General features: G+C 39.8%; 1 pseudogene; it reads left to right on the top strand.

Moving 5' to 3' along the window:
* Window positions 1-771: 771 nt before the first annotated feature.
* On the top strand, window positions 772-11562 carry LOC125244498 (annotated as a pseudogene).
* Window positions 11563-15432: the final 3870 nt, after the last annotated feature.

Raw genomic sequence — 15432 nt, 5'->3', positions numbered from 1 at the left:
ATATGAAAGTGAGGAGAGCAACGTTATGCACTTTGCCACCTTCTCCTGCGCCACCATTACTAAGCAACTGAGTAAACAGCTGCTGGTTTGATGATGCAAACGAACCGCGGGTCGGACCCAAATAATATAATATGAACACAGTCCAGTGGGGGCAGGGGGAGGGGGGAGCAATCGAACTCGGGTTCGGTCCAGGCAATCGAACCAAGTGTGAAAGCACCCTAAGAGATGTTTTAAGCTCAAGAAGTAGTAAGAGAGGGTAGTAATTACTACTCTGAGAAGTACTAAGCTCAATGGCTCTTTAACAGTCTTTGTACCAACCACAAAGCTCCTTTACAATTAATTTTACACTACTGGGTCAAAGGCAAATTTGTGAAATTTCAGCAAAGTCAGGCAATCCACCAACTGAATTGATGGAAACTACCATTCCAGTCCTGTATGTAATGCCCTTACTTGTCAGACTGAGACTGAGCAAGTTGAACCTCATGCATGTCAGGGTACTTCTGTTTAATAGCCAGAGCTATTTTTGATTGAGTATGCCTCGGAACACTGGACCGAGAAGAAACTTCAAGCTCAGACTTGCTAAGACATGGAGAACACAAATGATGCAATCATCATCTGAGGCTTTGAGGCTAATGAGAAAGGCAGATATTTGAAACATTTTGTGTGCCTAACAACCTGCTTAAAGAAGCTGTGTTTGGCCTCAAATCAAAATGTACACTGCTTCACAAGTGGACCAAAACACCTTATTAAATATGGATAGTGTTCCAGGTAATGGTGTTTAGGGAGAGGCTTAATGCCAAGGGACAACTGTTGGTATCTTTGCCTGTACATAGATATTTTGCTTTCCAGATAAGCAATGGACTCATCACTGTGGACAGAGGCAGCAACAAGCTCAGTGATGTCCTTAAGATCCATAGGTACAAGCCATGCTGGCTCATCTTCCGGCACTAGATGTCCAATCAAAAATGGCAACAACCTGAGCAAGTTCCAATTTTCATGGTCATTTCCATTCACTGATTTTCTACTGGAGGTATAACATGTGGTCTTGTCTCTCCACTTGAAAGGAAAATACAAAATGGACTTATTCAATTCATCTAATGTGACGAGTCTTGTTATAAGCAGTGAGCCTTGAGTCATATCTGGAGGATACAGAGAAATCACATTTCATGAGTTCGCTTGCACATTCAGTCTGAATGGTTAATGGTAAAACAAACTTGATAGCAGATTTGACATCAGTGTCCTGTTCCACAGACATTATCCTGAGACATACAAGGTAACCCTTTCCTCAAATGATTATGGATCTTAACTTTAGTTAAAATTTAAAAGCATAACTGTTAATAGCATTTTGGTTTTAGTTAGTGTTACATATTTGTGTTAACTGTTCAATTCAATTTACATTTATTTGTATAGTGCTTTTCACAATACATATCATTTCAAGGCTGCTTTACAGAAATGTCAACATTACAATTTAGAGTGATCTGTTATCAGAGGTGATCGAGTCCAAATTATGTAATTTCAGAAATGTACATATACAAATCACAGTTTGCTAACAATGTATTAATTTAAGCAGTGTATTAATATAAGGCAGAAACATTGAGCTCATTAAAGTAAGACTGTATATTTTAATAAATAAATAAAAGATAATAATAATAATATAAAAAAAAAGTTTAATAATGAAACAATGTTGAAGCAAAAATTATTTTTCATAGTTGTTCCAGGTCTCTAATATATCTGTCATGATCACCGTCTGTTCCTGTCAGTTCCCAGACTACATCTCCCATCATCCTCTCTGCCACTCACCTGCACACACTTAACACTAATCACTAATCACCACACCCAGCTGCAGCTCATTACCAGGACTATAAAAGACTCTTACACACATCACCGCACTGCTAGGTCTTGTTTTCCCTGTGATACATTTCCAAGCGTTTATATCTTGTCTGCCTGTCTGTTTCCCATCTACGATCCTGTGCCGCCTGTCCTGAACTTTGCTTTGTATACTGACCTGTGATTGATATCTGCCAGCCCTGACCCTCTGCTTGTTCCTGACTACGATTCTGCCTGTTCCTTGCTGTACCTGTTTGCTGTTATCTGACCCCTGCCTGTACGACCACGCTCACCTTTTAATAAAGCTGCATTTGGATCTTACTCTGAGTCCCGCCTTCGTTACAATATCTAATAAAGAATCCTTACAGGATAATTGGATAAAATCACCTACTAAATTACTTAAAAAGTAAATGTTAATGATGTTCCATTTCTGATATAAAGAGCAGCATGTTAACCTTAAAAAGGTTTTTGTATTCTGTGGGATACAAACATTTGAGAGGCTGTGAGGAGAGGCAGTGAAAGTTTAGGTCTCATTTCTTGGTTTCATGTTGAAAGGGTGCTTGTTGTGAGTATTTAGATCTGGTGACTTTGCTCATACATTCTTTGTTTAGCTCACGGGCAGCATTTAAAATCAACATGACCACCTGTAGTGGGAAATCTATTCACCTTCAGATAAAAGTTGATATTTCACATATTTACAATACTTGGAGAAGACTTACATGTTTAAAAAGTTTGTTGTTAAGCTTCAGCTTATTTCATTCATGTTGAATTTTATTAATCTTTAAAGGATTAGTTCACTTTTAAATAAACTTTTGCTGATAATTTATTCCCCCATGTCATCCAAGATGTTCATGTCTTTTTTTCTTTAGTCGAAAAGAAATAAGGTTTTTAATGAAAACATTCCAGGATTTTTCTCCATATAAAGGACTTCAGTGGGCACCAAACTGTTCAAGGTCCAAATGACAGTTTCGGTGCAGCTTCAAACAATACCAGACAATGAATAAGGGTCTTATCTAGCGAAACGATCGGTCATTAAAAAAAAAAAAAAAAAAAAAGTTTGTTTTATAAGCACAAATGCTCACCTTGCTCTGTTCTGCGATGCACGTTCATGACATTACGTAATACGCAATTACATTGAAAAGGTCACGCTTGACGTAGGCGGAAGTACCGAGTCAGTGGTTACAAGTTGAACGTGCAAATACTAAGTCAAACGCCATTTACAAAAAAGGTAAAAGAACTAATGGTTCTTCCATACTGTGTTGTCAGTGCCATCAGACTGTCATACCCTTCTCCATCAGAACAAAAACGCACACCGCACTCGAAGCTCGGTGTCGCGTCTCTGACAACTCACAGGTATCGCACACCGGCTGCAGACATTATAGACGCGTGAGCTCAATTTTGAATCGACTCCTGATAGAAGAGCTGCACAATGGGAGTGTTTTACGTCAACAGGGAAACGTTACATATGCCCATGCTTTAATATTTCGCACTGAGGTTAGTGTAACTAACATGGAAAAATGGCACAACAAAGCAAAAGGATAGAAAAGGCTATGTTTATTATACATTTTTAGACTTTATTCAAGCTGTTAAACTAAAAATGTCAAACTAATGTATCTTGCAGCACAGGGTGGCGCAGCGCTGAGCTTCGCGTCCGGTGTGCGACCCCCTTAAAACGCTGTTGCTCAGTAATGGTGGAAATCCATTTTGTCCGGTAATGCAGCGAGATGGAAACAGGGACTCACCGACTGATTCTAATGGCGGGATTGAAATGGTCCAGTCGTGGCAGCATCTAGATTCTTCCTCTGTTGGCAATGGTTGGCATTTGCCACATGTGCACCACCACGTCTCGTTAGATCTTCGTCTGCCCAATGCTTGAGAGGTGTGTGTCGCCGCAGCAGTCTCTTCCATCTGCCTAATTTCTTCCTCTGTGTATTCCGGTTCAAAAGGTAGGGCAGGGCGAAAAACTCCTTCTCCTCGAAGTTCAAAATCGTCTGACATTGTTGTTTTACCTTTTTTTGAAAATGGCGTTTGACTTAATATTTGCATGTTCAACTTGTAAACACTGAGACGGTACTTCCGCCTACGTCAAGCGTGACCTTTTCAACGTAATTGCGTATTACGTGACGTCACAAGCGCGCATCGCAGAACAGAGCAAGGCGAGCATTTGTGCTTATAAAACTTTAACTATTTATTTATTTTTTAAATGACTGATCGTTTCGCTAGATAAGACACTTATTCCTCATCTGGTATCGTTTAAAGCCCTTTGAAGCTGCACTGGACCTTGAACCATTTGGTGCCCATTGAAGTCCATTATATGGAGAAAAATCCTGGAATGATTTCATCAAAAACCTTAATTTCTTTTCGACTGAAGAAAGAAAGACATGGACATCTTAGATGACATGGGGGTGAGTAAATTATCAGCAAAAGTTTATTTAAAAGTGAACCAACTAATCCTTTAAATCTTTTATAATCTGTATGTAAATATTTATTGACTTTATACTTTTGGCCTGCTTTATAAAATCAGTTAAATACTTAATATACTCTTAAATGAAAAATTATATTAAATCATTTAGTCATTTAGTTAGCTGTATTGAATTCAGTTTTAGGTCATTAATACATGGATTTTTCAGGCAATTTCTTTATGTATTTTGTTTGTGTATTCAGAAATATTCTGTATTTTTATGTGTATATATATTTGTGTGTGTGTGTGTTTGCATGTGTGTGTGTATGTGTAATGTATTGAGCGGGGCAACAGAGTTGGAAATCCACATGCAGGCTTTATTCATAAGTGCGTAGTCGTACAGGCAGTAGGTCAAACACCAGCAAACAGTAACAAGAAGGAAGGCAAGAGAGTAATCCAAAACACAGGCAATGGTCAAGGCAGGCAGCAAACGATCAAAAACAAGAAATCAGTCCAGGGTCAAAAAACAGGCACGGCAGAACAAGGAAACCATGAAAACAGGATAACATACGACTAAACAATACTCAGCAAACCCAGTATTTTTATTGGCGGGAGGCAACTAACAATTAAGGTGCATATCCGCCATCTGCTGTACTGGAGTGTGGGCCAGAGCTTAGTATATAAAATAATAATAATAATAATAAATTCATTTAAATTCTTTCCCTCTTGAAGTTCTTCCTATTGATTTAATTTTTCCTACTTATTTTCTTATCTTGCATAAATGACGTGCTTTACTTCCTTCATCCCATTGTTTTTGCCAAACATTCATTATATTAATGCGTATTATTGCTTTAATTTCTGCTTTACTAAATGGTATCTCAATTATTCTGTCTTGTTTTAGAGCTTGCTTTTCTAGAACAAGGCAATCATATTTGTCTCCCATACATCAAAATCTTTGCTTCATTAACCTTCTTTCTAGTAAAAACCATCATCTTTGTCTTTTCTACTGAAAATTTAAAACCCCAAGAATAAGAATATCTTTCTTATTGCTTCTTGCATCTTCTCTTGTATTAATATTAGATTATTACCATTTTTTCCAAAGAGCAATATCATCGGCAAACAATGATTTACCAATATCATATTTTAATTCATAAAACACAACATTAATCATAACAGAAAAAATTAATGGGCTGATGTGCTTGATCTGAGTGTATGTGTTTTCCCCTTCAGGACCATCAATCTCACAATGGCTAGCCAAGGTATGAAAGTTTCTAAAAAAAACAAAAACATAATTGTACGTTTGCTTTACAGCCAGTGACTGAGGAAATATAATGAGTGGGATTAATTTTCTCATAGGTACAAAAAGAAAGTGTGATAGTGAATCATCCGACTCGAGCATAGAGTCACTGCTGACAACAGGCAAGTAAAACCTGAATATGTCCACCTTAATTTAATTTAGACAAAGTAGCTACAGAGCAAATATGCAAATTAGTCCCGCCTCTATTCACTCATAGGCTCGTCTACAAGTCAATGTATCAGAATGATAATGTGTTTTATGTATAATGTTACACAAATCATGTTCCTGTTCACCATCTCTGTCTACCTTCTAAAAATCAGTATCCTTAGAAACACTTTCAATGTCAGTGGAGAAAGAGATTGTTCATTGCAATATACATCATATACACTCACCTAAAGGATTATTAGGAACACCATACTAATACTGTGTTTGACCCCCTTCCCCCTTTCGCCTTCAGAACTGCCTTAATTCTATGTGGCATTGATTCAACAAGGTGCTGAAAGCATTCTTTAGAAATGTTGGCCCATATTGATAGGATAGCATCTTGCAGTTGATGGAGATTTGTGGGATGCACATCCAGGGCACGAAGCTCCCGTTCCACCACATCCCAAAGATGCTCTATTGGGTTGAGATCTGGTGACTGTGGGGGCCATTTTAGTACAGTGAACTCATTGTCATGTTCAAGAAACCAGTTTGAAATGATTCGAGCTTTGTGACATGGTGCATTATCCTGCTGGAAGTAGCCATCAGTACATGGGTACATGGTGGTCATAAAGGGATGGACATGGTCAGAAACAATGCTCAGGTAGGCCGTGGCATTTAAACAATGCCCAATTGGCACTAAGGGGCATACACCATTACACCACCACCACCAGCCTGCACAGTGGTAACAAGGCATGATGGATCCATGTTCTCATTCTGTTTACGCCAAATTCTGACTCTATCATCTGAATGTCTCAACAGAAATCGAGACTCATCAGACCAGGCAACATTTTTCCAGTCTTCAACTGTCCAAATTTGGTAAGCTTGTGCAAATTGTAGCCTCTTTTTCCTATTTGTAGTGGAGATGAGTGGTACCTGGTGGGGTCTTCTGAAGTTGTAGCCCATCCACCTCAAGGTTGTGCGTGTTGTGGCTTCACAAATGCTTTGCTGCATACCTCGGTTGTAACGAGTGGTTATTTCAGTCAAAGTTGCTCTTCTATCAGCTTGAATCAGTCGGCCCATTCTCCTCTGACCTCTAGCATCAAGGCATTTTCGCCCATAGGACTGCCACATACTGGATGTTTTTCCCTTTTCACACCATTCTTTGTAAACCCTAGAAATGGTTGTGCGTGAAAATCCCAGTAACTGAGCAGATTGTGAAATACTCAGACCGGCCCATCTGGCACCAACAACCATGCCAGGCTCAAAATTGCTTAAATCACCTTTCTTTCCCATTCTGACATTCAGTTTGGAGTTCAGGAGATTGTCTTGACCAGGACCACACCCCTAAATGCATTGAAGCAACTGCCATGTGATTGGTTGATTAGATAATTGCATTAATGAGAAATTGAACAGGTGTTCCTAATAATCCTTTAGGTGAGTGTACATTATTCACCTGCTATATTGTTAAATGTACCTGATTTGTCATAGCAACAGGAAAATATACTGAGATAACCTGGACTCTCTTGAGACCCTCCTGCTTCACAGCATAGTAATGATGTGTTAAAGCCCGGCTGCACATTGGCGTGATTGTTTACAAGGTAGTCTGTGATGTCACAAACACCAGCGATTTCAAACTGCAGTTTTGTGAAATCTACCTTGTGTTTGAGTTGCCTGTGCGTTAAATTAAAGACTTTTGGAATCTTCATCTTCATGCCTTTGTATACAGAGTGGTGACACTGAGGAAAACATAAGTCTATTTGTATTTACTTGTAAAACATCTACAATAGTACAACAAAATATCTGTGATTTGTTTCTTGACTGCTTTTGTATGGCTGTCAATGGAGAAAGATGAGATTTGCTTATATACTGGTGTAGTTACGGCACCTATCAGCAGGGGTTAACTGGATTACGTTCATCTGTTACATATTAGTTGTCTGAGTGAAGTTTTATAAATAAAACAAAGTTAAAAATAAAGTTAGGAAAAAATTATTTTAAAACCCTCCCCACTGTCATTACCTTCTTCACTGCACACAGCTGTGAAGATCATGGAGAATGTGAAGAACACCATCAATAGAGCCACTGATAACTCATATGAAGCTTCTATGATTCGAGACATAACTTCAAAGATAAATCTATTGGATAAAGTCAGCAGGAAGAAAGCAACCATTGGGATTTTTGGAAAATCAGGAGAAGGGAAGAGCTCCCTACTGAATGCAGTCTTAGGGGAAAAGGATCTACTGCCATCTGGTTGCTTTGGTGCCTGTTCTGCTGTTGTTACTCGGGTGGAAGCCAATCTGGAGGACTCCAACTACAAAGCAGAGATCGAACTCTTCTCCAAAGAGGTTTCCTCGTTTATCTTACCATGCCTTTAGTCAGAGTTCTTTATTAATATGTTAATAAAAGAAAAAAAAGCCTTATTTTCTCTATTGTACCTCTGCAGGAGTGGGAGAAAGAGCTCGAAGATGTTTTCACAGTTTTGTCAGATGAAAGTGAGGACAGGGATGATGACTTGTTTGACATTGCTGTAGAAAAGATCACTGCGCTGTTTGGAGATGATGCAGAAAAGAAAACTTTAGAAGAGCTCAAGAAAGATGACAGATTTGCTGAGATTGAAACCTTTTTGTCCACAAGTAAGAAAATCTCAAAAAGTGATGTAAGTTTTGATGAGAGTTAATATGTTTAACACCAAAGGTTTCATTACCATATTACATGTATAATAATGTATTCTGAATTCTTGTTTAGCAGTGAAGATTAAAGGGATAGTTCACCCAAAAATGAAAATTTAATGTTTATCTGCTTACCCCCAGCGCATCCAAGATGTAGGTGACTTTGTTTCTTCAGTAGAACACAAATTATGATTTTTAATGCATGTCAATGGGAACTTCGTCTATAAGAGTAAATAAAACTTGCATAGACTAATCCAAATTAAAACCTGCGGCTCGTGACGACACATTGATGTCCTAAGACACGAAACGATCGGTTTGTGCGAGAAACCGAACAGTATTTATATTATTTTTTACCTCTAATACACCACTGTGTCCAACTGTGTTCTGCACTCATTTAGTGAGGTCTGATCGCGCTCTGACAACTGAAGTAATGTCTTGCGCTTATAGTTCAACGAGTGCCAGACATCACTTCCGGCATCAGAGCGCGATCCGACCTCACTAACCGGATGCTGAACACAGTTGGACATAGTGGTGTTTTAGAGATAAAAAATGATATAAATACTGTTCGGTTTCTCGCACAAACTGATTGTTTCGTGTCTTAGGACATTAATGTGCCGTCACGAGCCACAGGGTTTAATTTGGATTTGTCTAAGCAAGTTTTCTTTACTCTTATAGACAAAGTTCCCATTGACACACATTATAAGGTTGACAGACGGCAACGGTTGGAGTTAAAAAGTCATCTACATCTTGGATGCCCTGGGGGTAAGCAGATAAACATCAAATTTTCATTTTTGGGTGAACTATCCCTTTAACAATTTCTCCACAGGTCTCTGAATTCACCAATGTTGTTGCAAGTTACATACAACACAGTGAGTCCAGTCCTGGTGACTGGTACTGGCCGCTTGTGAAGAGTGTGACGATCAAGATTCCAGGTTGTCATGAACTCCTGAAACACATTGTGTTGGTTGATATTCCTGGGACTGGAGACTGCAGTAAGATTAGAGATGACAAGTGGAAATCTGTAAATATATTACTACACATTTCAAATCATTATAGAAACACAATCTACGCTACTATGCTACTACATCCATGTCATCTAAATCACTATTTCAATCTTGCAGACACTGAGAGAGTGCTCTATTGTTTGGATTGTAAGTGATATCAATCGAGCAATCACTGACAAAGAACCCTGGGGGATTTTAAAGCACTGTACTACAGAACTGGGACCGGGAGGAGAATGCAAACGCATTAACTTCATCTGTACAAAGACTGATGATATCAATCTAACAGCCTATGTGAGGTATTTGGTTACAATTACACATATGAATTGAAGGGGACGTATAAGCATGATATTAGTAACAGCACCTCTTAATACAACATCTGTTTTAGTCTTGTTATGATGCAAAGGTCAGGATCTCAGAAATAACAATCTGTGACATTTCTTTTGAACATATCTTTCTAGATCAGCAAGGCTTATTACAGATCAACTCACAGGAGACAAGGTTTGGAAAATTTAGAAATGTTATAGCATACATTGTTGCCTGAATAAATTTACTGGTCAGTAAGATTTTTCATATCATTGTAACTGCAATTTAATTAATTTACTGAGCGAAATATCTGCTCTACAGTATAATGCATAATAAACCACTAAATCGGATTTTACAATACTTCTGTATTAAAAAACTTATTCTCATATATTGGTGTATTCAATTATTCTTCATGATCAGGAAAAAGTATGCATACTTCATAGAAATGAACATGTGAAGAAGAGGGTCAAAGAAAAGTTTGAACAATCCCATATTAAGGTTTTTGTAATTCCTAATTCTCTTTATTGTTGTCAGTATTTTGAATGATTTCTACTCACATGTGGGTTTCTTTGATACAACTATTTGATTTAATTTATTTATTTATTTATTTTTTCAGAAAATATTCAGAGCAGACAATGATTTTCAAGTTTTTACTGTAAGTTCCAAAGCATTCTTTGACCCTAAATTTAATCTGGAACCTAATGAAACAGGTAAAGTACCCCTATTACCATTTTACCACATTATTCATGAGAAAAATATATTTTCAATTAATCTAAAGTTAAATACTTTTTGAACCAGTCAAAGCTCCGATCACATCCAAATCTTGTGTTTTGGAAATGATTTATACCTGTAGAAATCCCAAAGCTGCAGGATGATCTGAGGATTCTTAATGAGGACATTACCAGAGAACTGACCAGAGATTGTCAATGAAGCAAAGGGAGTTTTGTCCTTGATCCAAGGTGTCCAATCGGACACAGACAAGGAAACGGTATCAATCAGAATCGCTGATATTTCACATGCATGTCTTCAGAATACTGCCAAAATACCTTACTCTGTAATTCACTGCTGTTATATGGATGTTTTAGGTTAAAATGAAAGACAAAGTCTGCATGAAATTTGAGAAGAGCCTGATGAAGGCACTAAATGAATTGGGCAGTCGGTTTGACACCATTTATGGTGTTCTGGAACAGTGTCTCTCGAAGGGAGTGGAAAAATCAGTCAAATTATGTGATGCTTCCACAAAAGCTGTGATTCAAGTGAGTGTGATTCAAGTGTTGTAAATAATCAGTCACAATTTTCTTGCCTTTTTAACACTGGTATTTTTTGTGCTGTCACTCAGAATAAAGGAAGGGGATTTCATCAAACCCTTGGAGCTTTGTGCAGGAATGGTGGGTGCTATTTCTCGAAAAGTAGGAATGAACTCCTAGACTTAAACGAGGCATTGGCCGAAAGCCTGCATGAATGTCTTGAAGAAGATTTCAAACAGATTTTTCCGTAAGAGCTGATTCATCATATTCCATTTCTAGTGCCCCTTTGTAGATTATTTTCATTTTATTCTAAACTGAACAATGCGTGGTCAGTGGATGTTAAGGCTTCAGCATGATCAGTTATAGATAAATTCATATAATTAAGATGAGGCTGTTGACATTACATTTACAATTAACATTACATTGGAGCAAAATTAATGATTGTCAACATGGACCAAGTGCAGATTGCATTTAGAGCAGTAAACCAGCAAATGACTCTGTTGTCCAGGAAAATACAGATTGGGTTTAGTGGCAATGCTAGATTAATTTGAGGCCAAGTGTTTTGTGAAGTAAACATCCTTATGTTTGTTCCTATAATGTCCTGGCAGGAACAAAAATACAATTGGGCTTGTTCTGGCTTTCACTCTAGCGATAGGTCATTCGTGACAGCAACATTCACTCTACAGAAAAAAGAAATGATTAGTTTCACCTACCGAATCCCCACTGTGTCTTCTGGTTCAAGTCTTTTGTTCATTTGTCACATGACAGCTGCATAGGTTCTGTATATAGAAAACAGAAATGAGTTCATATTTCCAATTTTATATGGTTACTTACAGTTGTCCTTATAGTTACACAATCTTTTAAATCTGTAAGATGAGTGGGAAAATGAACATTTCAAAAAGCAAAATGTCTTAATTGTAGCCCAGTAATAAACTGTTTACAGTGTATTAACGTTTATTTTCCCTTCAGAAAATATCAGAAAATATAAAAGCTTATTATATTAATATCTTGTGCGATTGAATAGATTTTGAATAAATTGTAATGCATTTCCCCCTCATTATGTCAGGGTTGCTTGAGCAGGAACACACGACGAAGGAGATAAGATACAAAGTAAGACTTTACTAGAGAAATCCAACAGGAACAGGCAGAACCACAACACAACTCAGGAATGACGAGACCGAGACAATGAACACAGGGAAAACAGGAACTTAAATACACAGATCAATGAACCAAAATGACAAACAGCTGTGATGATATCGTTAGTGTCCATGGTGATAGATGATGGCAGGAAAACAGAACAAAGGAGAACATGTGACATATGACAACAAACAAACAGAATGTGACTGAGTCCGTGACATTACGCCCCCCTCCGAGTAGGCGTGACCTCGCGTTGTAACAGAAACAGAAACACCCAAAGACGGAGGGAGGGTGTTGGGAGACGAGGATATGGCGGAGGGCTGGAGAGAAGGGGAGGTGACAGGATGGCAGCAGCAGGCAGATTTGACAGTAGAGATGTATGCAGGCGGTGGTTCTAGAGGCGGACGGCCAACCTGGAGGGGGCGGAACATAAAAGTCCAGGGTGGTGCAGGTGGCATGACCCAAAGGATGGCCTTGAACAGGCACAGGCTGATGGTACCCCAGCGCACAACCAGAGCTGCGCTCCACGGCGGCATCGCTGGAGGGAGGAGCCATGGTGGAAGACAGCTGGATGACATCATGGCAATGGCAGAAGTCGACGTGGGATCCGGAGGGCTGAGGTTGAGCTGGAGCGACCGAGGGCGGAGGTGGAGCCTGAGGGAAGGCGGAGCTAGCAGCAGCGAAGGGGTGGAGGGCCGGAGGGCAGCGAACGGCCCGTAAGTCCGTGGCATGGGTAGAGCGAAGTCCGACCGAGGCAGAGCCGACGTACCGAGGGAGTCCAGCGAGACCGAATGCCCGATGGTCACTGCTGACATCATCGGGTCGAAATGGAGTGGAGCATGCTGAGGCTGGAGGCGGAGCCAAGGGCTCCCGAAGCCCAGGAAGAGGTGACTCCCAGCAGTCCAGCGGTGTAACCGCGCCACTGAGAGGAGGCAGAGGAGGAACAGAGGGGCTGATGGGAGACAGCGAAGACAGGGTAGCAGAACTGGTAGGGGACTGAAGAGGATCTTGAAGGGTAGTACATAAGTCTACATGAAATGAAACAGTCTCACAGTCATTTTGGAGAGGTGGTGGGAGAGGGAGGATGGGTGGGGACAGAAAATTAGGGACATGATTGACAGATTCCGATGACTATAGTTCAAAAAGTTCCATTTTTCCAAAATGACAGTAGTCCAGTGTAGCATCCAAAAACTCACTCTCAGTGGCAGGAGGGTGGGCGGGGCTCACTTCCATGCCCTCGATGTCCACTAGAACTCCCTCGGCTATGGATGTTGCAGCCGGCTCGCACACCTTGTCAGACACATGTTGCTCAGGCTCCATCGCGTTGTTCAGCTCGGTCGCTCCAAAAGGCGCTGGCTCAAACGTCGTGGCGAAGTCGCTCACGTGGCCTGAGGTGGGATCATGCTGCCGATCCTCGCCGTCTGGGTGGTCTGGTTGTAAGTGGGGCTGGTGTCATCGTTGACAGGTCTGACGGTGAGTGGCGATCCACAGGACGCCAGTACCCACTCCACGAATGTGGCAAAGCTCCCTCGAGGTCCCTTCCCAGATAACTGCTTTCTTGTGGAGGTGTTGAGTCCGGCGATCAGGAACGAGCACAGGGCGTCATCCAGGAAGGTGGTCAGAGGTACGAGGTACAAATAATCCGTTAAATGTTCCTCGAGGGAGCGATTTCCCTGTTTAAGGCACATGAGGTGAACGGGTGCAAAGTCCATAGTGCCAACAGGGGAAAGAACAGAATAGAAAACAAAACACTGAACACGGGAACAGAAAAGAAACACTTTTAAGCGCGATGCTTATAGTCACTTTTGTTGGGTCCGGTCTTCTGTAAGGGTTGCTTGCGCTAGTGATGGCCGATTTCGAAACACTGCTTCATGAAGCTCCGAAGCTTCATGAATCTTTTGTTTCGAATCAGTGATTCGGAGCGTGTATCAAACTGCCAAAGTCACGTGATTTCAGAAAACGAGGCTTCAATACGCCATCACTCATTCATTACGTTCGAAACACATATTATACAGACACTATATATTTAATCTTATTAGATGATTAGTTAATTGCATTTAATTGATTTTACTTTCAATGAAATTTTTGCAATACATTTAACATTTGCAAAAGGGTATTTTTAAAGCATGTTTGGCCTGAGTTTTGTTGCATTTACACTGTTCTGACCACTAGGGGTCACCGTGGAGACGGGTGTCAGATTGTTTCGAAGCCTCGACACATCACGGCACATTTGCTTCAACTGCTTCAGTGTTTCACGAAGCCTCAATGAATCTGTCCATCACTAGCTTGAGCAGGAACACACGACGAAGGAGATAAGATACAAAGTAAGTCTTTACTAGAGAAATCCAACAGGAACAGGCAGAACCACAACACAACTCAGGAATGACGAGACCAGACAATGAACACAGGGAAAACAGGAACTTAAATACACAGAACCAAAATGACAAACAGCTGTGATGATATCGTTAGTGTCCATGGTGATAGATGATAGCGGGAAAACAGAACAAAGGAGAACATGTGACATATGACAACAAACAAACAGAATGTGACTGAGTCCGTGACACATTATGCACCCCCTTGTTGTTTGATTTTTGTCTTTCTTTTTTCTAATGCATAGTTACTGAGGGGAAAAAAAAAAATGGAACTATTTCATTTTTTAATGAAACTATTTTGTTTTCTCTTGGGTTCAGTGTGAGTGGACAAACAGGGAAGTTGGTGCAGGAACAGATTGACAAGTTCAGTATCACACAGAGTGACTCTGCTTATTTCAGATCTCCCACATTAAATCACATTCGGAAATTCATCAAAACAGAGGTGAGTTCAGTTATCTGTAATCTGGGCATTTTCCTCTGTGCCTGTCTTTACTTTCTTTAACAAAATATGTAAACTCTGTGTCCATTTCACACTTAAACAGACTGTTTTTTATAAACCAGTTGGCGATGAAATGTACAGAACAAACTGTTAACTGTAAAGTAAGCAGGGTCCTTGATATAAAAATAAACATGATGTTTTATGAATTTTCTGACTTATGTGTTTTTTTTTTTTTCCACTTTTTGAAAGGAAACTAAACTGAAGACACTGCTCAACAGAAAAGTTGTTGATATAAAGAAGTACATCTTCTCGTCAATCCAAAAAACTATTAAGAATGAAATGGCATCTTGCTACAAACGTAAGATAACATTAAGGCCTGGTTTCACCGACAGGGCTTAGATTTAGCCAGGAGTAGACTTTAGGTTTAATTAGGACATTTAAGTAGCTTTTTATAAACGTGCTTTAGAAAAAAACATTACTGGTGTCCTTATGTAAACCCCTCTCCTCATTGCTCCGCCTCCAAAAATCACCCTCCAATCCTAACTACCCTGCTTCGAGTCAGTCTTGAACCCCAGCCTGATTGCTGCTGGTCAGT

Source organism: Megalobrama amblycephala, linkage group LG14 (assembly GCF_018812025.1).
Source record: "Megalobrama amblycephala isolate DHTTF-2021 linkage group LG14, ASM1881202v1, whole genome shotgun sequence".
In the NCBI taxonomy this organism is placed as follows: Eukaryota; Metazoa; Chordata; class Actinopteri; order Cypriniformes; family Xenocyprididae; genus Megalobrama; species Megalobrama amblycephala.
This window is presented reverse-complemented; position numbering and strand designations above follow the sequence as displayed.